Below are 20893 nucleotides of genomic sequence, written 5' to 3'. Positions count from 1 at the left end.
TAGATATATACAGTGAGAACCAGATCAATGTGTAGGGGTAATAGATATATACAGGGAGAACCAGATCAATGTGGAGGGGTAATAGATATATACAGGGAGTACCAGTACCAGATCAATGTGTAGGGGTAATAGATATATACAGGGAGAACCAGATCAATGTGTAGGGGTAATAGATATATACAGTGAGAACCAGATCAATGTGTAGGGGTAATAGATATATACAGTGAGAACCAGATCAATGTGTAGGGGTAATAGATATATACAGGGAGTACCAGATCAATGTGTAGAGGTAATAGATATATACAGGGAGAACCAGATCAATGTGGAGGGGTAATAGATATATACAGGGAGTACCAGATCAATGTGTAGGGGTAATAGATATATACAGGGAGAACCAGTACCAGATCAATGTGGAGGGGTAATAGATATATACAGTGAGAACCAGATCAATGTGGAGGGGTAATAGATATATACAGTGAGAACCAGATCAATGTGTAGGGGTAATAGATATATACAGGGAGTACCAGATCAATGTGTAGGGGTAATAGATATATACAGGGAGAACCAGATCAATGTGTAGGGGTAATAGATATATACAGGGAGTACCAGATGAATGTGGAGGGGTAATAGAAAGTATTGAGACTTTATTCTAAAATTGATTAAATTGTTTTTTTGTCCTCATCAATCTACACACAATAGCTCACAAAAACAGCAAAAAACTGTTTTATAAATGTAGGCAAATTTATAATAAAAATCTCATTGTACCATCTAAAACGCTTTCAAATATATTTTTAATAACCACAGATATTGTATTATCAGCTGTTTGAAGCTGGTGTACAAAACCGAAAGTAAAAGATGCAAAACTAAACTTAAGAATGGGAAGCATAGAAATTGCACACACAGAACAGATCTACCGCTTGTTAGACTGGCTTTCAATGAGAAGGACAGATCAATAACACATAGAACAGATCTACCGCTTGTTAGACTGGCTTTCAATGAGAAGGACAGATCTATAACACATAGAACAGATCTACCTCTTGTTAGACTGGCTTTCAATGAGAAGGACAGATCTATAACACATAGAACAGATCTACCTCTTGTTAGACTGGCTTTCAATGAGAAGAACAGATCTATAACACATAGAACAGATCTACCTCTTGTTAGACTGGCTTTCAATGAGAAGGACAGATCTATAATCAAATCAAATGTATTTATATAGCCCTTCGTACATCAGCTGATATCTCAAAGTGCTGTACAGAAACCCAGCCTAAAACCCCAAACAGCAAGCAATGCAGGTGAAAGAAGCACGGTGGCTAGGAAAAACTCCCTAGGAAAAACTCCCTAGAAAGGCCAAAAACCTAGGAAGAAACCTAGAGAGGAACCAGGCTATGAGGGGTGGCCAGTCCTCTTCTGGCTGTGCCGGGTGGATATTATAACAGAACATGGCCAAGATGTTCAAATGTTCATAAATGACCAGCAATGTCTCTGGAACCCCCCCTCATATTAATGTCTCTGGAACCCCCCCCTCATATTAATGTCTCTGGAACCCCCCCCTCATATTAATGTCTCTGGAACCCCCCCCTCATATTAATGTCTCTGGAACCCCCCCTCATATTAATGTCTCTGGAACCCCCCCTCCTCATATTAATGTCTCTGGAACCCCCCCTCCTCATATTAATGTCTCTGGAACCCCCCCCTCCTCATATTAATGTCTCTGGAACCCCACCCCCCCCTCATATTAATGTCTCTGGAACCCCCCCCTCATATTAATGTCTCTGGAACCCCCCCTCATATTAATGTCTCTGGAACCCCCCCTCCTCATATTAATGTCTCTGGAACCCCCCCTCCTCATATTAATGTCTCTGGAACCCCCCCTCATATTAATGTCTCTGGAACCCCCCCCTCATATTAATGTCTCTGGAACCCCCCCTCCTCATATTAATGTCTCTGGAACACCCCCCCCCTCATATTAATGTCTCTGGATCCCCCCCTCCTCATATTAATGTCTCTGGAACCCCCCCCTAATTTTAATGTCTCTGGAACCCCCCCCTCATATTAATGTCTCTGGAACCCCCCCCCTCATATTAATGTCTCTGGAACCCCCCCTCATATTAATGTCTCTGGAACCCCCCCTCCTCATATTAATGTCTCTAGAACCCCCCTCCCCCTCCTCATATTAATGTCTCTGGAACCCCCCCCCTCATATTAATGTCTCTGGAACCCCCCTCCCCCCTCATATTAATGTCTCTGGAACCCCCCCCTCATATTAATGTCTCTGGAACCCCCCCCTCATATTAATGTCTCTGGAACCCCCCCTCCCCTCATATTAATGTCTCTGGAACCCCCCCTCCTCATATTAATGTCTCTGGAACCCCCCCTCCTCATATTAATGTCTCTGGAACCCCCCCCTCCTCATATTAATGTCTCTGGAACCCCCCCTCATATTAATGTCTCTGGAACCCCCCCCCTCCTCATATTAATGTCTCTGGAACCCCCCCTCATATTAATGTCTCTGGAACCCCCCCCCTCATATTAATGTCTCTGGAACCCCCCCCTCATATTAATGTCTCTGGAACCCCCCCTCATATTAATGTCTCTGGAACCCCCCCCCTCATATTAATGTCTCTGGAACCCCCCCCTCATATTAATGTCTCTAGAACCCCCCCCTCATATTAATGTCTCTGGAACCCCCCCCCTCATATTAATGTCTCTGGATCCCCCCCTCCTCATATTAATGTCTCTGGAACCCCCCCTCATATTAATGTCTCTGGAACCTCCCCCCCTCATATTAATGTCTCTGGAACCCCCCCCTCATATTAATGTCTCTGGAACCCCCCCCCTTCGTATTAATGTCTCTGGAACCCCCCCTCCTCATATTAATGTCTCTGGAACCCCCCCTCCTCATATTAATGTCTCTGGAACCCCCCCTCCTCATATTAATGTCTCTGGAACCCCCCCTCCTCATATTAATGTCTCTGGAACCCCCCTCAATTAAGCTGGAACCCCCCTCCTCATATTAATGTCTCTGGAACCCCCCTCCTCATATTAATGTCTCTGGAACCCCCCCCTCATATTAATGTCTCTGGAACCCCCCCTCCTCATATTAATGTCTCTGGAACCCCCCCTCCTCATATTAATGTCTCTGGAACCCCCCCTCCTCATATTAATGTCTCTGGAACCCCCCCTCCTCATATTAATGTCTCTGGAACCCCCCCTCCTCATATTAATGTCTCTGGAACCCCCCCTCCTCATATTAATGTCTCTGGAACCCCCCCCTCATATTAATGTCTCTGGAACCCCCCCTCCTCATATTAATGTCTCTGGAACCCCCCCTCCTCATATTAATGTCTCTGGAACCCCCCCCCTCATATTAATGTCTCTGGAACCCCCCCTCATATTAATGTCTCTGGAACCCCCCCCTCCTCATATTAATGTCTCTAGAACCCCCCCCCCTCCTCATATTAATGTCTCTGGAACCCCCCCCCCTCATATTAATGTCTCTGGATCCCCCCCCTCCTCATATTAATGTCTCTGGAACCCCCCCTCATATTAATGTCTCTGGAACCTCCCCCCTCATATTATTGTCTCTGGAACCCCCCCTCATATTAATGTCTCTGGAACCCCCCCCTTCGTATTAATGTCTCTGGAACCCCCCTCCTCATATTAATGTCTCTGGAACCCCCCCTCCTCATATTAATGTCTCTGGAACCCCCCCTCATATTAATGTCTCTGGAACCCCCCCCTCCTCATATTAATGTCTCTGTAACCCCCCCTCCTCATATTAATGTCATTGGAACCCCCCCTCATATTAATGTCTCTGGAACCCCCCCCTCCTCATATTAATGTCTCTGGAACCCCCCCTCCTCATAATGTCTCTGGAACCCCCCCCTCATATTAATGTCTCTGGAACCCCCCCCTCCTTATATTAATGTCTATGGAACCCCCCCTCCTCATAATGTCTCTGGAACCCCCCCCTTATATTGTCTCTGGAACCCCCCCTCCTCATATTAATGTCTCTGGAACCCCCCCCCTCCTCATATTAATGTCTCTGGAACCCCCCCCCTCATATTGTCTCTGGAACCCCCCCTTAATATTAATGTCTCTGGAACCCCCCCTCCTCATATTAATGTCTCTGGAACCCCCCCTCCTCATATTAATGTCTCTGGAACCCCCCCCCTCATATTAATGTCTCTGGAACCCCCCCCTCATATTAATGTCTCTGGAACCCCCCTCATATTAATGTCTCTGGAACCCCCCCTCCTCATATTAATGTCTCTAGAACCCCCCTCCCCCTCCTCATATTAATGTCTCTGGAACCCCCCCCTCATATTAATGTCTCTGGAACCCCCCCTCATATTAATGTCTCTGGAACCCCCCTCCCCCCTCATATTAATGTCTCTGGAACCCCCCCTCATATTAATGTCTCTGGAACCCCCCCTCATATTAATGTCTCTGGAACCCCCCCTCCTCATATTAATGTCTCTAGAATCCCCCCCCTCCTCATATTAATGTCTCTGGAACCCCCCCCTCATATTAATGTCTCTGGAACCCCCCCCTCATATTAATGTCTCTGTAACCCCCCCCTCCTCATATTAATGTCTCTGGAACCCCCCCCTCATATTAATGTCTCTGGAACCCCCCCCCTCTTCATATTAATGTCTCTGGACCCCCCCCCTCCTCATAATGTCTCTGGAACCCCCCCCCTCATATTGTCTCTGGAACCCCCCCCCTCATATTGTCTCTGGAACCCCCCCCTCCTTATATTAATGTCTATGGAACCCCCCCCTCCTCATAATGTCTCTGGAACCCCCCCTTATATTGTCTCTGGAACCCCCCCTCCTCATATTAATGTCTCTGGAACCCCCCCCTCCTCATATTAATGTCTCTGGAACCCCCCCCCTTAATATTAATGTCTCTGGAACCCCCCCTCATATTAATGTCTCTGGAACCCCCCCCCTCATATTGTCTCTGGAACCCCCCCCCTCCTCATATTAATGTCTCTGGAACCCCCCCCTCATATTAATGTCTCTGGATGTCTTATATTGCTTTATGATTGAAGAAATAAAATACATTTTAGTCGTGAGCAGATATATAAACTTGAATTCCCTGCATACCATACATTCAGGTGAAGTTACCTTTGTTTTATTCATGTTTTAATTAATGATTCTTATGGAAAGTGTACATTTCAATGGGAAATGTAGAGACCTGATGGGATGTAGGCTTGTCGTAGATGATGTGTAGATCTGGAGAAGAGGGAAAAATAAAGCTTTGAATGAGTGAACAAATCAAGGTGTATTATTTCTGTGTTTGTACGTCAGATGCTCACGTGAAACAGAACTTAATTGTCAGTGAAATTGATTGATTAGGAACATTGAACATTTCATTTCCTGTCAACAAACACTGAAGACGATCTCGACCTGCTTATCAGACAGAAGTCCTTCGAGTTGATTTCCACCAGGGGGCAGTAAACACCAGGCTGACTCTAACACCAGGCTGACTCTAACACCAGGCTGACTCTAACACCAGGCTGACTCTAACACCAGGCTGACTCTAACACCAGGCTGACTCTAAACCCCTAGTTGTTTTCCACCAGGGGGCAGTAAATACCAGGCTGACTCTAACACCAGGCTGACTCTAACACCAGGCTAACTCTAACACCAGGCTGACTCTAACACCAGGCTGACTCTAACACCAGGCTGGCTCTAACACCAGGCTGACTCTAACACCAGGCTGACTCTAACACCAGGCTGACTCTAACACCAGGCTGACTCTAACACCAGGCTGACTCTAAACCCCTAGTTATTTTCCATCTCGGGGCAGTAAACACCAGGCTGACTCTAACACCAGGCTGAACCAGTAGAACCCTAACCTGACAGTCATGTCCCGTATGTGAACCAGTAGAACCCTAACCTGACAGTCATGTCCCGTATGTGAACCAGTAGAACCCTAACCGACAGTCATGTCCCGTATGTGAACCAGTAGAACCCTAACCTGACAGTCATGTCCCGTATGTGAACCAGTAGAACCCTAACCTGACAGTCATGTCCCGTATGTGAACCAGTAGAACCCTAACCTGACAGTCATGTCCCGTATGTGAACCAGTAGAACCCTAACCTGACAGTCATGTCCCGTATGTGAACCAGTAGAACCCTAACCTGACAGTCATGTCCCGTATGTGAACCAGTAGAACCCTAACCTGACAGTCATGTCCCGTATGTGAACCAGTAGAACCCTAACCTGACAGTCATGTCCCGTATGTGAACCAGTAGAACCCTAACCTGACAGTCATGTCCCGTATGTGAACCAGTAGAATCCTAACCTGACAGTCATGTCCCGTATGTGAACCAGTAGAACCCTAACCTGACCTGACAGATCTGACATTAATATAGAATGATCCACGATGCCTCTAGAACCCTGGCGTGGAAGGGCAGGTTTATTTAGCGCAGTTAACTGTTTCCTTACTGTCAGATGGAGGGGAGAAATGAAGAGGGGAGGAAAGAGGAGGGAGAATGAGAGATGAGCCACTGGGCACAGAATTCATTTCAACATCTGGTTTTAATTTACATTGGTTGAGTTGTCAACTAACGTGAATTAACACAGAATGTCACCATGTCGTTGGATTTAGGTTAAAATTAACACAGAATGTCACCATGTCGTTGGATTTAGGTTAAAATTAACACAGAATGTCACCATGTCGTTGGATTTAGGTTAAAATTAACACAGAATGTCACCATGTCGTTGGATTTAGGTTAAAAGTTGGATGAGAAAAATCCAAAATTCCCTTTCGTTGATGACTTTTTGCAAATCCAATCGTAGATATTTTTATTGGGGGGGGGAGGGGGGGAATGACATGGAAACTACATTGATCTAACCAGTTTGTGCCAAGTTTGGGGGAGAGGAGGAAGTGGAGAGGGGAGGAAGGGAGAAGAGGACGGGAAAGGAGAGGAAGGGAGAAGAGGACGGGAAAGGAGAGCTTCTGAGCATCACACACACGAAATTGGGGCAGCCCGCCCGCTCTGGAGAGGAGAGAGATGCGGACAGACGTCACAGTGCTCAGTCTCATGTGATACTCGTGCGTCATCTGGACTATTCATATCCTCCCTGTGTAGATTATATCATCCCTGTACTATGCATCTCCTCCCCTCCCTGTTACTGTGTTGGGTAAGATAGGTGTTATCGTGGCAAAATGACTGTGTTATGCACAGGTGCTGTATGAGCCTTAAACCTGTACATTTCCACTTTCTGTTTCAAGGTGTTGTGAAGGAGAAGCTGGTTATTTTCCGCTGGCCCATCTGAGTGACTCGTTTTTTGCTCCATCCTGTTCTTTTTTTCGTCTCTTTTCAAGGGCTGTGTGGAGATATGAAGAGAACAGAGACTGGCTTGATCACCATTGGCCGTTCTATCAGCAGAGAGGAGTAACGTTATCGCTTGTTTGTGCGCTATGATCTCACACACCTGATAAACTGCCACAAGGTTGTATTTTCCTATAAAGGTTGAGACCCGACATTAAGCACTCGGCCTTCCACTGCACAGTGTATGGTTAACCAGCTTCATTATTGCAATTCATATTAAATAAAGATGATTCTTTGAATTAATAACAGTCTCTCTCACTTGGTTAGAATTTCCACTACAGGGTGCATCACCTCCACTCTCTGTTCCTGTGTTGGGTGAGATAGGGGTGCATATCCTCTCTGTTCCTGTGTTGGGTGAGATAGGGGTGCATATCCTCTCTGTTCCTGTTCCTGTGTTGGGTGAGATAGGGGTGCATATCCTCTCTGTTCCTGTTCCTGTGTTGGGTGAGATAGGGGTGCATATCCTCTCTGTTCCTGTGTTGGGTGAGATAGGGGTGCATATCCTCTCTGTTCCTGTTCCTGTGTTGGGTGAGATAGGAGTGCATATCCTCTCTGTTCCTGTGTTGGGTGAGATAGGGGTGCATATCCTCTCTGTTCCTGTGTTGGGTGAGATAGGGGTGCATATCCTCTCTGTTCCTGTTCCTGTGTTGGGTGAGATAGGGGTGCATATCCTCTCTGTTCCTGTGTTGGGTGAGATAGGGGTGCATATCCTCTCTGTTCCTGTATTGGGTGAGATAGGGGTGCATATCCTCTCTGTTTCTGTGTTGGGTGAGATAGGGGTGCATATCCTCTCTGTTCCTGTTCCTGTGTTGGGTGAGATAGGGGTGCATATCCTCTCTGTTCCTGTGTTGGGTGAGATAGGGGTGCATATCCTCTCTGTTCCTGTTCCTGTGTTGGGTGAGATAGGGGTGCATATCCTCTCTGTTCCTGTGTTGGGTGAGATAGGGGTGCATCTCCTCTCTGTTCCTGTGTTGGGTGAGATAGGGGTGCATATCCTCTCTGTTCCTGTGTTGGGTGAGATAGGGGTGCATATCCTCTCTGTTCCTGTTCCTGTGTTGGGTGAGATAGGGGTGCATATCCTCTCTGTTCCTGTGTTGGGTGAGATAGGGGTGCATCTCCTCTCTGTTCCTGTGTTGGGTGAGATAGGGGTGCATATCCTCTCTGTTCCTGTTCCTGTGTTGGGTGAGATAGGGGTGCATCTCCTCTCTGTTCCTGTGTTGGGTGAGATAGGGGTGCATATCCTCTCTGTTCCTGTGTTGGGTGAGATAGGGGTGCATATCCTCTCTGTTCCTGTTCCTGTGTTGGGTGAGATAGGGGTGCATATCCTCTCTGTTCCTGTGTTGGGTGAGATAGGGGTGCATATCCTCTCTGTTCCTGTGTTGGGTGAGATAGGGGTGCATATCCTCTCTGTTCCTGTTCCTGTGTTGGGTGAGATAGGGGTGCATATCCTCTCTGTTCCTGTGTTGGGTGAGATAGGGGTGCATATCCTCTCTGTTCCTGTGTTGGGTGAGATAGGGGTGCATATCCTCTCTGTTCCTGTGTTGGGTGAGATAGGGGTGCATATCCTCTCTGTTCCTGTTCCTGTGTTGGGTGAGATAGGGGTGCATATCCTCTCTGTTCCTGTGTTGGGTGAGATAGGGGTGCATATCCTCTCTGTTCCTGTGTTGGGTGAGATAGGGGTGCATCTCCTCTCTGTTCCTGTGTTGGGTGAGATAGGGGTGCATATCCTCTCTGTTCCTGTGTTGGGTGAGATAGGGGTGCATATCCTCTCTGTTCCTGTGTTGGGTGAGATAGGGGTGCATATCCTCTCTGTTCCTGTGTTGGGTGAGATAGGGGTGCATATCCTCTCTGTTCCTGTGTTGGGTGAGATAGGAGTGCATATCCTCTCTGTTCCTGTGTTGGGTGAGATAGGGGTGCATATCCTCTCTGTTCCTGTGTTGGGTGAGATAGGGGTGCATATCCTCTCTGTTCCTGTTCCTGTGTTGGGTGAGATAGGGGTGCATATCCTCTCTGTTCCTGTGTTGGGTGAGATAGGAGTGCATATCCTCTCTGTTCCTGTGTTGGGTGAGATAGGGGTGCATATCCTCTCTGTTCCTGTGTTGGGTGAGATAGGAGTGCATATCCTCTCTGTTCCTGTGTTGGGTGAGATAGGGGTGCATATCCTCTCTGTTCCTGTGTTGGGTGAGATAGGGGTGCATATCCTCTCTGTTCCTGTTCCTGTGTTGGGTGAGATAGGGGTGCATCTCCTCTCTGTTCCTGTGTTGGGTGAGATAGGGGTGCATATCCTCTCTGTTCCTGTATTGGGTGAGATAGGGGTGCATATCCTCTCTGTTCCTGTGTTGGGTGAGATAGGGGTGCATATCCTCTCTGTTCCTGTGTTGGGTGAGATAGGGGTGCATATCCTCTCTGTTCCTGTGTTGGGTGAGATAGGGGTGCATATCCTCCCTGTTCCTGTGTTGGGTGAGATAGGGGTGCATATCCTCTCTGTTCCTGTGTTGGGTGAGATAGGGGTGCATCTCCTCTCTGTTCCTGTGTTGGGTGAGATAGGGGTGCATATCCTCTCTGTTCCTGTATTGGGTGAGATAGGGGTGCATATCCTCTCTGTTCCTGTGTTGGGTGAGATAGGGGTGCATCTCCTCTCTGTTCCTGTGTTTTTTTTCAAACTCTGGTAAACTGTAGCTGATGTGCAATAGAACTTAAACAGTTTTTCAGGTACTCACACGTTTTACGTAAGGAAATGGAATGGAAATATGAACTATACTGCAACCAGATCAGCTGACAGAAACGGATCTGTTGGATGAAAACACTCCTTCCTCTCAGAATGTGAAACCTCTGAAACCTTATTCTCCATATTGTCTGAGAGGTCTGCCTCAATTACTTACCAGCCAGGACAGGCACTGATTTGTTGTGGAGGGAAGGGAGAGAGAGAGGGGGGAGGGGGACAGTCAGAGAGTGTGTAGTGGTCCGGAGACAGGGTGATTCTATGTGAGGGTGTGTCTGTAAAAGCCAGAGATGGAGAATATTAAATTAAATTATTACATCATCTGGCTCTACAGCAACACAGGGAGAAAGAGACAGAGAGTTAACACAGGGACTGGGACTGGGACAGACAGTTAAAACGGGCTGGGACAGACAGAGAGTTAAAACGGGGACTGGACAGACAGAGAGTAAAAACAGGGACTGGGACAGACAGAGAGTTAAAACAGGGACTGGGACAGACAGAGAGTAAAAACAGGGACTGGGACAGACAGAGAGTTAAATCAGGGACTGGGACAGACAGAGAGTTAAAACAGGGACTGGGACTGGGACAGACAGAGAGTTAAAACGGGGACTGGGACAGACAGAGAGTTAAAACAGGGACTGGGACAGACAGAGAGTTAAAACAGGGACTGGGACAGACAGAGAGTTAAAACGGGGATTGGGACAGACAGAGAGTTAAAACAGGGACTGGGACTGGGACAGACAGAGAGTTAAAACGGGGACTGGGACAGACAGAGAGTTAAAACAGGGACTGGGACAGACAGAGAGTTAACACAGAGACTGGGACAGACAGAGAGTAAAAACGGGGACCCGGACAGACAGAGAGTTAAAACAGGGACTGGGACAGACAGAGAGTAAAAACAGGGACTGGGACAGACAGAGAGTTAACACAGGGACTGGGACTGGGACAGACAGTTAAAACGGGCTGGGACAGACAGAGAGTTAAAACGGGGACTGGACAGACAGAGAGTTAAAACAGGGACTGGGACAGACAGAGAGTTAAAACAGGGACTGGGACTGGGACAGACAGAGAGTTAAAACGGGGACTGGACAGACAGAGAGTAAAAACAGGGACTGGGACAGACAGAGAGTTAAATCAGGGACTGGGACAGACAGAGAGTTAAAACAGGGACTGGGACTGGGACAGACAGAGAGTTAAAACGGGGACTGGGACAGACAGAGAGTTAAAACAGGGACTGGGACAGACAGAGAGTTAAAACAGGGACTAGGACAGACAGAGAGTTAAAACGGGGACTGGGACAGACAGAGAGTTAAAACAGGGACTGGGACAGACAGAGAGTTAACACAGAGACTGGGACAGACAGAGAGTAAAAACGGGGACCCGGACAGACAGAGAGTTAAAACAGGGACTGGGACAGACAGAGAGTAAAAACAGGGACTGGGACAGACAGAGAGTTAACACAGAGACTGGGACAGACAGAGAGTTAAAACAGGGACTGGGACAGACAGAGTAAAAACAGGGACTGGGACAGACAGAGAGTTAAAACAGGGACTGGGACTGGGACAGACAGAGAGTTAAAACAAGGACTGGGACAGACAGAGAGTTAAAACAGGGACTGGGACAGACAGAGAGTTAAATCAGGGACTGGGACAGACAGAGAGTTAAATCAGGGACTGGGACAGACAGAGAGTTAAAACAGAGACAGGGACAGACAGAGAGTAAAAACAGGGACTGGGACAGACAGAGTAAAAACAGGGACTGGGACAGACAGAGAGTTAAAACGGGGACTGGGACTGGGACAGACAGAGAGTTAAAACAAGGACTGGGACAGACAGAGAGTTAAAACAGGGACTGGGACAGACAGAGAGTTAAATCAGGGACTGGGACAGACAGAGAGTTAAATCAGGGACTGGGACAGACAGAGAGTTAAAACAGAGACAGGGACAGACAGAGAGTAAAAACAGGGACTGGGACAGACAGAGAGTTAAATCAGGGACTGGGACTGGGACAGACAGAGAGTTAAAACGGGGACTGGGACAGACAGAGAGTTAAAACAGGGACTGGGACAGACAGAGAGTTAAAACAGGGACTGGGACAGACAGAGAGTTAAAACGGGGACTGGGACAGACAGAGAGTTAAAACAGGGACTGGGACAGACAGAGAGTTAACACAGAGACTGGGACAGGGACAGACAGAGAGTTAAAACGGGGACCCGGACAGACAGAGAGTTAAATCAGGGACTGGGACAGACAGAGAGTTAAAACAGAGACAGGGACAGACAGAGAGTTAAAACAGAGACAGGGACAGACAGAGAGTTAAAACAGGGACTGGGACAGACAGAGAGTTAAAACAAGGACTGGGACAGACAGAGAGTTAAAACAAGGACTGGGACAGACAGAGAGTTAAAACAGGGACTGGGACAGACAGAGAGTTAAAACAGAGACAGGGACAGACAGAGAGTTAAAACAGGGACTGGGACTGGGACAGACAGAGAGTTAAAACAGAGACAGGGACAGACAGAGAGTTAAAACAGAGACAGGGACAGACAGAGAGTTAAAACAGAGACAGGGACAGACAGAGAGTTAAAACGGGGACTGGGACAGACAGAGAGTTAAAACAGGGACTGGGACTGGGACAGACAGAGAGTTAAAACGGGGACTGGGACAGACAGAGAGTTAAAACGGGGACTGGGACTGGGACAGACAGAGAGTTAAAACAAGGACTGGGACAGACAGAGAGTTAAAACAGGGACTGGGACAGGGACAGACAGAGAGTTAAAACAGAGACAGGGACAGACAGAGAGTTAAAACAGGGACTTGGACAGACAGAGAGTTAAAACAGGGACTGGGACAGACAGAGAGTTAAAACGGGGACTGGGACAGACAGAGAGTTAAAACAGGGACTGGGACAGACAGAGAGTTAAAACAGAGACAGGGACAGACAGAGAGTTAAAACGGGGACTGGGACAGACAGAGAGTTAAAACAGGGACTGGGACAGACAGAGAGTTAAAACGGGGACTGGGACTGGGACAGACAGAGAGTTAAAACAGGGACTGGGACAGACAGAGAGTTAAAACAGGGACTGGGACAGACAGAGAGTTAAAACGGGGACTGGGACTGGGACAGACAGAGAGTTAAAACAGGGACTGGGACAGACAGAGAGTTAAAACGGGGACTGGGACTGGGACAGACAGAGAGTTAAAACAGAGACAGGGACAGACAGAGAGTTAAAACGGGGACTGGGACAGACAGAGAGTTAAAACAGGGACTGGGACAGACAGAGAGTTAAAACAGGGACTGGGACAGACAGAGAGTTAAAACAGGGACTGGGACTGGGCCCGACAGAGAGTCAAAACAGGGACTGGGACTGGGACAGACAGAGAGTTAAAACAGAGACAGGGACTGGGACAGACAGAGAGTTAAAACAGGGACTGGGACAGACAGAGAGTTAAAACGGGGACCCGGACAGACAGAGAGTTAAAACAAGGACTGGGACAGACAGAGAGTTAAAACAGGGACTGGGACAGACAGAGAGTTAAAACAGGGACTGGGACAGACAGAGAGTTAAAACAGGGACTGGGACTGACAGAGAGTTAAAACAGGGACTGGGACAGACAGAGAGTTAAAACAGGGACTGGGACAGACAGAGAGTTAAAACAGGGACTGGGACAGACAGAGAGTTAAAACAGGGACTGGGACAGACAGAGAGTTAAAACAGGGACTGGGACAGACAGAGAGTTAAAACAGGGACTGGGACAGACAGAGCGTTAAAACGGGGACCCGGACAGACAGAGAGTTAAAACGGGGACTGGGACAGACAGAGAGTTAAAACAGGGACTGGGACAGACAGAGAGTTAAAACAGGGACTGGGACAGACAGAGAGTTAAAACAGAGACAGGGACAGACAGAGAGTTAAAACAGGGACTGGGACAGACAGAGAGTTAAAACAGGGACTGGGACAGACAGAGAGTTAAAACGGGGACTGGGACTGGGACAGACAGAGAGTTAAAACAGGGACTGGGACAGACAGAGAGTTAAAACAGAGACAGGGACAGACAGAGAGTTAAAACGGGGACTGGGACAGGCAGAGAGTTAAAACAGAGACAGGGACTGGGACAGACAGAGACCAACAGCTTCTTTCAGCTTTAGCTTGCACTCCAGATGCTGAAGAGCACATGATGCTTGTTGGCTGCGACTGTGTTTGTGCTCCAGTTCTGTTCTCTAGGAAAGTCAGAGGCTGTGGAAACGACCCAAACAGCACCAGTTTGCCTTTCATATTATATCATTCACCCTCTGTTGTTAGTCATGCGAATTGGATCTGTCACTTGGTAGAAAAGAGACTTTTGGTTCTTTTGGATCGGGGTTGAGCAGGCAGAGTGAAGTAGAGATCAGGTTCTTTTGGATCGGGGTTGAGCAGGCAGAGTGAAGTAGAGATCAGGTTCTTTTGGATCGGGGTTGAGCAGGCAGAGTGAAGTATAGACCAGGTTCTGTTAGATCCGGGTTGAGCAGGCAGAGTGAAGTAGAGATCAGGTTCTTTTGGATCGGGGTTGAGCAGGCAGAGTGAAGTATAGACCAGGTTCTGTTAGATCCGGGTTGAGCAGGCAGAGTGAAGTAGAGATCAGGTTCTTTTGGATCGGGGTTGAGCAGGCAGAGTGAAGTAGAGATCAGGTTCTTTTGGATCCGTGTTGAGCAGGCAGAGTGAAGTAGAGATCAGGTTCTTTTGGATCGGGGTTGAGCAGGCAGAGTGAAGTAGAGACCAGGTTCTGTTAGACCCGGGTTGAGCAGGCAGAGTGAAGTAGAGATCAGGTTCTTTTGGATCCGTGTTGAGCAGGCAGAGTGAAGTAGAGACCAAACATAATGGCTGTTTCATAACATTTCATGAATATAAATACAAGGCAAATTAATCAACAAACTTACAAACAAACCAAACAGACAAGAACCAAAAAGGGGACAGAGGAGGCAGGCAGCCCAGGAGGCAGGAGGCAGGCAGCCCAGGAGGCCCTGGAGGAGATGCAGCCCAGGAGGGGATGCGGCCCAGGAGGCAGGCAGGCGGCCCAGGAGGCGATGCGGCCCAGGAGGCAGGCAGGCAGCCCAGGAGGCAGGCAGCCCAGGAGGCGATGCGGCCCAGGAGGCGATGCGGCCCAGGAGGCGATGCGGCCCAGGAGGCGATGCGGCCCAGGAGGCAGGAGGCAGGCAGCCCAGGAGGCAGGCAGCCCAGGAGGCGATGCGGCCCAGGAGGCAGGAGGCAGGCAGCCCAGGAGGCAGGCAGCCCAGGAGGCGATGCGGCCCAGGAGGCGATGCAGCCCAGGAGGCAGGCAGGCAGCCCAGGAGGTGATGCGGCCCAGGAGGCGATGCGGCCCAGGAGGTGATGCGGCCCAGGAGGCAGGCAGCCCAGGAGGCGATGCGGCCCAGGAGGCAGGCAGGCAGCCCAGGAGGCGATGCGGCCCAGGAGGCGATGCGGCCCAGGAGGCGATGCGGCCCAGGAGGCGATGCGGCCCAGGAGGAGATGCGGCCCAGGAGGCGATGCGGCCCAGGAGGTGATGCGGCCCAGGAGGCAGACGACCATGTTCCTTAAAAAGTTCATATCACAATCTTCAGCAGCTGTGTGCTCTCACCAAAATGCTGCCACCAGAGGAGGCTGGTGGGAGGAGCTATAGGAGGACAGACTCATTGTAATACCTGGAATGGAATAAATGGAACGGTATCAAACACATCAAACACACGGAAACCACATGTTGGACTCTGTTCCATTTATTCCGTTCCAGCCATTACAATGAGCCCGTTCTCCTATAGCACCTCCCACCAGCCCCCTATGGCTGTCATGCTCTCTACAAATGGGGCTCCATCATGCTTCTGGATTGCATCACTTTCTGTGGCGGCTGCCTAGAGTACAGGAATACATTTAGAAAGTAGATTTTCCTGCTAGGTTAGGTTTCCATGGGACTGTCTTGGTGTCGCTCCAAACAGCTGGACGTAATGACGTCACACCTTCACAACAACCTTCAGTGTCCAATAGAAATGTAGTGGTTGAAGTGTTGCCATGACCCATTTAGGACAATTGCGCATTATTTTATTTACATTTTTTATTTCAACTTTATTAGCAGGTAGGCCAGTTGAGAACAAGTTCTCATTTACAATTGCAACCTGGCCAAGATAAAGCAAAGCAGTGAGGCAAAAACAACAACACAGAGTTACACATGGAATAAACAAACGTACAGTCAATAATACAATAGAAAAGTCTATATTCAGTGTGTGCAAATGTAGTAAGATTAGGGAGGTAAGGCAATAAATAGGCCATGGAGGCAAAATAATGACAATTTAGCAATTAAACACTGGAGTGATAGATGTGCAGATGATGATGTGCAAGTAGATACACTGGGGTGCAAAAGAGCAAAAAAATATGTAACAATATGGGGATGAGGTAGTTGGGTGGGCTATTGACAGATGAGCTGTGTACAGGTGCAGTGATCTGTGAGCTGCTCTGACAGCTGATGCTTAAAGTTAGGGAGGGAGATATAAGACTCCAGCTTCAGTGACTTTTGCAATTCGTTCCAGTCATTGGCAGCAGAGAAATGGAAGGAGAGGCGGCCAAAGGAGGAGTTGGCTTTGGGGATGACCAGTGAGATATACCTGCTGGAGCGCGTGCTACAGGTGGGTGCTGCTATGGTGACCAGTGAGCTGAGATAAGGCAGGGCTTGATCTAACAAAGACTTGTAGATGACCTGGAGCCAGTGGGTTTGGCGGCGAATATGTAGCAAGGGCCAGCCAACGAGAGCATACAGGTCGCAGTGGTGGGTAGTATATGGGGCTTTAGTGACAAAACGGATGGCACTGTGATAGACTGCATCCAATTTGTTGAGTAGAGTGTTGGAGGCTATTTTGTAAATTACATCGCCGAAGTTGAGGATTGGTAGGATAGTCAGTTTTACGAGGGTATGTTTGGCAGCATGAGTGAAGGATGCTTTGTTGCGAAATAGGAAGCCGATTCCAGATTTAATTTTGGATTGGAGATGCTTAATGTGAGTCTGGAAGGAGAGTTTACAGTCTAACCAGACACCTAAGAATATGTGGACAACTACAAATACCAAGTCAGAACCGTCCAGAGTAGTGATGCTAGTCGGGCAGGCAGGTGCGGGCAGCGAACGGTTGAAAAGCATGCATTAAGTTTTACTAGCGTTTAAGAGCAGTTGGAGGCCATGGAAGAAGTGTTGTATGGTGTTGAAGCTCGTCTGGAGGTTTGTTAACACAGTGTCCAAGGAAGGGCCAGATGTATACAGAATGGTGTCGTCTGTGTAGAGGTGGATCAGAGAATCACCAGCAGCAGGAGCGACATCATTGATGTATACAGAGAAAAGAGTCGGCCTGAGAATTGAACCCTGTGGTACCCCCATAGAGACTGCCAGAGGTCTGGACAACAGGCCCTCCGATTTGACACACTGAACTCTGTCTGAGAAGTAGCTGGTGAACCAGGCGAGGCAGTCATTTGAGAAACCAAGGCTGTTGAGTCTGCCAATAAGAATGCGGTGATTGACAGAGTTGAAAGCCTTGGCCAGGTCGATGAATACGGCTGCACAGTACTGTCTTTTATCGATGGCGGTTATGTTATCGTTTAGGACCTTGAGCGTGGCTGAGGTGCACCCATGACCAGCTCTGAAACCAGATTGTGTAGCGGAGAAGGTACGGTGGGATTCTAAATGGTCGGTGATCTGTTTGTTAACTTGGCTTTCGAAGACTTTAGAAAAGCAGGGCAGGATGAATATAGGTCTGTAGCAGTTTGGGTCTAGAGTGTCTCCCCCTTTGAAGAGGAGGATGACTGCGGCAGCTGTCCAATCTTTAGGGATCTCAGACGATACAAAAGAGAGGTTGAACAGGCTAGTGATAAGGGTTGCAACAATTTTGGTGGATAATTTTAGAAAGAGAGTTTCCAGATTGTCTAGCCCGGCTGATTTGTAGGGGTCCAGATTTTGCAGCTCTTTCAGAACATCAGCTATCTGGATTTGGGTGAAGGAGATGTGGGGGGCTGCTTGGGCAGGTTGCTGTGGGAGAGTGCAGAGCTGTTGGCCGGTGTCTTGTCTTTGGCTATGCCGGATTACGTGATATGACATGCTATTCTATAAAATAATTTCTCTGTAATTAATATTACCTGATTTTAGCTAATCAGGTAAATGCAATTAACTAGAAAGTCGGGGCACCACGAAATAATATTTATAGAGCTGTTATCTTCTGAATAAACTCTTAAAGACCTGGTAATATTTTACATCAATAGCAGTCAATATTAATCGTCACCTTATTTAGTCTCATCTGAAAGTTGTAAATTCTTGGTTATCTTCACGAACCCTGCCTAACAAGTTGAATCAGCAATACAAAATTGGGTTTAATTATTTATTTACTAAATACCTAAATAATCACACAGAATTACACATACACAGAATGTATCATACATAGATTACAAAGTATGTCATAAAGGAAAAAGTCCCTAGCGGACAGAACAGATATGATAGCTGGTTACACAAAGACAGGGGGTTGGGTTTTGAATGAAACAGCGGGAAGACTGAGGAACAAAAATATTTTGTGTCTCTATCAAGCAATAGGCAGCTATGCTATCGTAAATACAGTATCTTATGCATTCTAAATAACCGCCCATTTGATAAAGGAAAATGCAATAAATATTTTCTCTGAGCTGCGCTTCGGTAGATAGAAGGCGGGGTGGTCCAGCATGGATCTCTGGTCCTCTGAAGAATGTCTAGTGGTGAACTGGAGCGTGGTAGAATGGATACTCTGTCCGTCCTCTCCTAGCCCACGTTTAGCGGGCAGAGAGGGTATCACTTCTTTAGTGAATAAGAGTTCAAAGTTCATACCAAGTTGCCATACTTTAAGCTCATGCTGTATTCTGGCTAGTATAGTCGAAATTCATCCTTTCGGCGTGTTGATCGTCACGTAGCTATTCGATGCTAATGTCGTTAGGTTCTTGTCGTTCAACCAGAGCTCACGCTGAGGTTGGCTTCGTTCTGTAGGTGGTCTTTGTCCTTTTCAACGCGGTGACCGCAAGTCCTCACGTCCTCGGAACAGGAAGTTGAATTTTCGTCAACGGGTTTTTTAGTGGTGAAAGATGGGCGTGTTTCATCGTTTACAACCAATGCCTGTTCACTTGGGCGGGGCCTCTGACTGAGCAGAGTTTCTCTATGACAAACCGTTCTCTCATTTCAGAAGCTTAAATTACATTTCATCTTTTCACAAATAGTTTCATATTTAAACATTTAAATTGCACAACAATTCCATGTGAATCTGATAACTAGAATGTGTAGACTTTCCAAGATACAGTTTGTGTCGTCCTGTCATCAGTCATAATGTCTCAGACGCCAACTGATCTGACATCATATTCATTTAGTACCAACACATATTTTCATCTGGTTGGATTACCGAAATATGGTTCAGTTTCCCACCTTTTGATGTTACCAGACTCTCTCTGTTAACAAAGGGATTTTCAATAGTCACATCGGTAGAGTAGAGAGGAAAAAGGGGAAAGGTATTTACGGGGGTCATAAACCTCCCCCAACAGGCGTCATGACACCGGGGTAGGGGGAGGGGTAGCCAGGTGGAAAGCATGGCCGGCCGTAGAGAAATGCTTACTAAATTAGCGACAGCCTGTATTCCCTCCCACCTATCTGTTTCCTGTCTCAGGTAGCCATCCCACCTATCTGTTTCCTGTCTCAGGTAGCCATCCCACCTATCTGTTTCCTGTCTCAGGTAGCCATCCCACCTATCTGTTTCCTGTCTCAGGTAGCCATCCCACCTATCTGTTTCCTGTCTCAGGTAGCCATCCCACCTATCTGTTTCCTGTCTCAGGTAGCCATCCCACCTATCTGTTTCCTGTCTCAGGTAGCCATCCCACCTATCTGTTTCCTGTCTCAGGTAGCCATCCCACCTATCTGTTTCCTGTCTCAGGTAGCCATCCCACCTATCTGTTTCCTGTCTCAGGTAGCCATCCCACCTATATGTTTCCTGTCTCAGGTAGCCATCCCACCTATATGTTTCCTGTCTCAGGTAGCCATCCCACCTATCTGTTTCCTGTCTCAGGTAGCCATCCCACCTATCTGTTTCCTGTCTCAGGTAGCCATCCCACCTATCTGTTTCCTGTCTCAGGTAGCCATCCCACCTATCTGTTTCCTGTCTCAGGTAGCCATCCCACCTATATGTTTCCTGTCTCAGGTAGCCATCCCACCTATCTGTTTCCTGTCTCAGGTAGCCATCCCACCTATCTGTTTCCTGTCTCAGGTAGCCATCCCACCTATCTGTTTCCTGTCTCAGGTAGCCATCCCACCTATCTGTTTCCTGTCTCAGGTAGCCATCCCACCTATCTGTTTCCTGTCTCAGGTAGCCATCCCACCTATATGTTTCCTGTCTCAGGTAGCCATCCCACCTATCTGTTTCCTGTCTCAGGTAGCCATCCCACCTATCTGTTTCCTGTCTCAGGTAGCCATCCCACCTATATGTTTCCTGTCTCAGGTAGCCATCCCACCTATCTGTTTCCTGTCTCAGGTAGCCATCCCACCTATCTGTTTCCTGTCTCAGGTAGCCATCCCACCTATATGTTTCCTGTCTCAGGTAGCCATCCCACCTATCTGTTTCCTGTCTCAGGTAGCCCTCCCACCTATCTGTTTCCTGTCTCAGGTAGCCATCCCACCTATCTGTTTCCTGTCTCAGGTAGCCATCCCACCTATCTGTTTCCTGTCTCAGGTAGCCATCCCACCTATATGTTTCCTGTCTCAGGTAGCCATCCCACCTATCTGTTTCCTGTCTCAGGTAGCCATCCCACCTA

The sequence above is a fragment of the Salmo salar genome, chromosome ssa19 (genome assembly GCF_905237065.1).
Source record: "Salmo salar chromosome ssa19, Ssal_v3.1, whole genome shotgun sequence".
NCBI lineage: Eukaryota > Metazoa > Chordata > Actinopteri > Salmoniformes > Salmonidae > Salmo > Salmo salar.
This window is presented reverse-complemented; position numbering follows the sequence as displayed.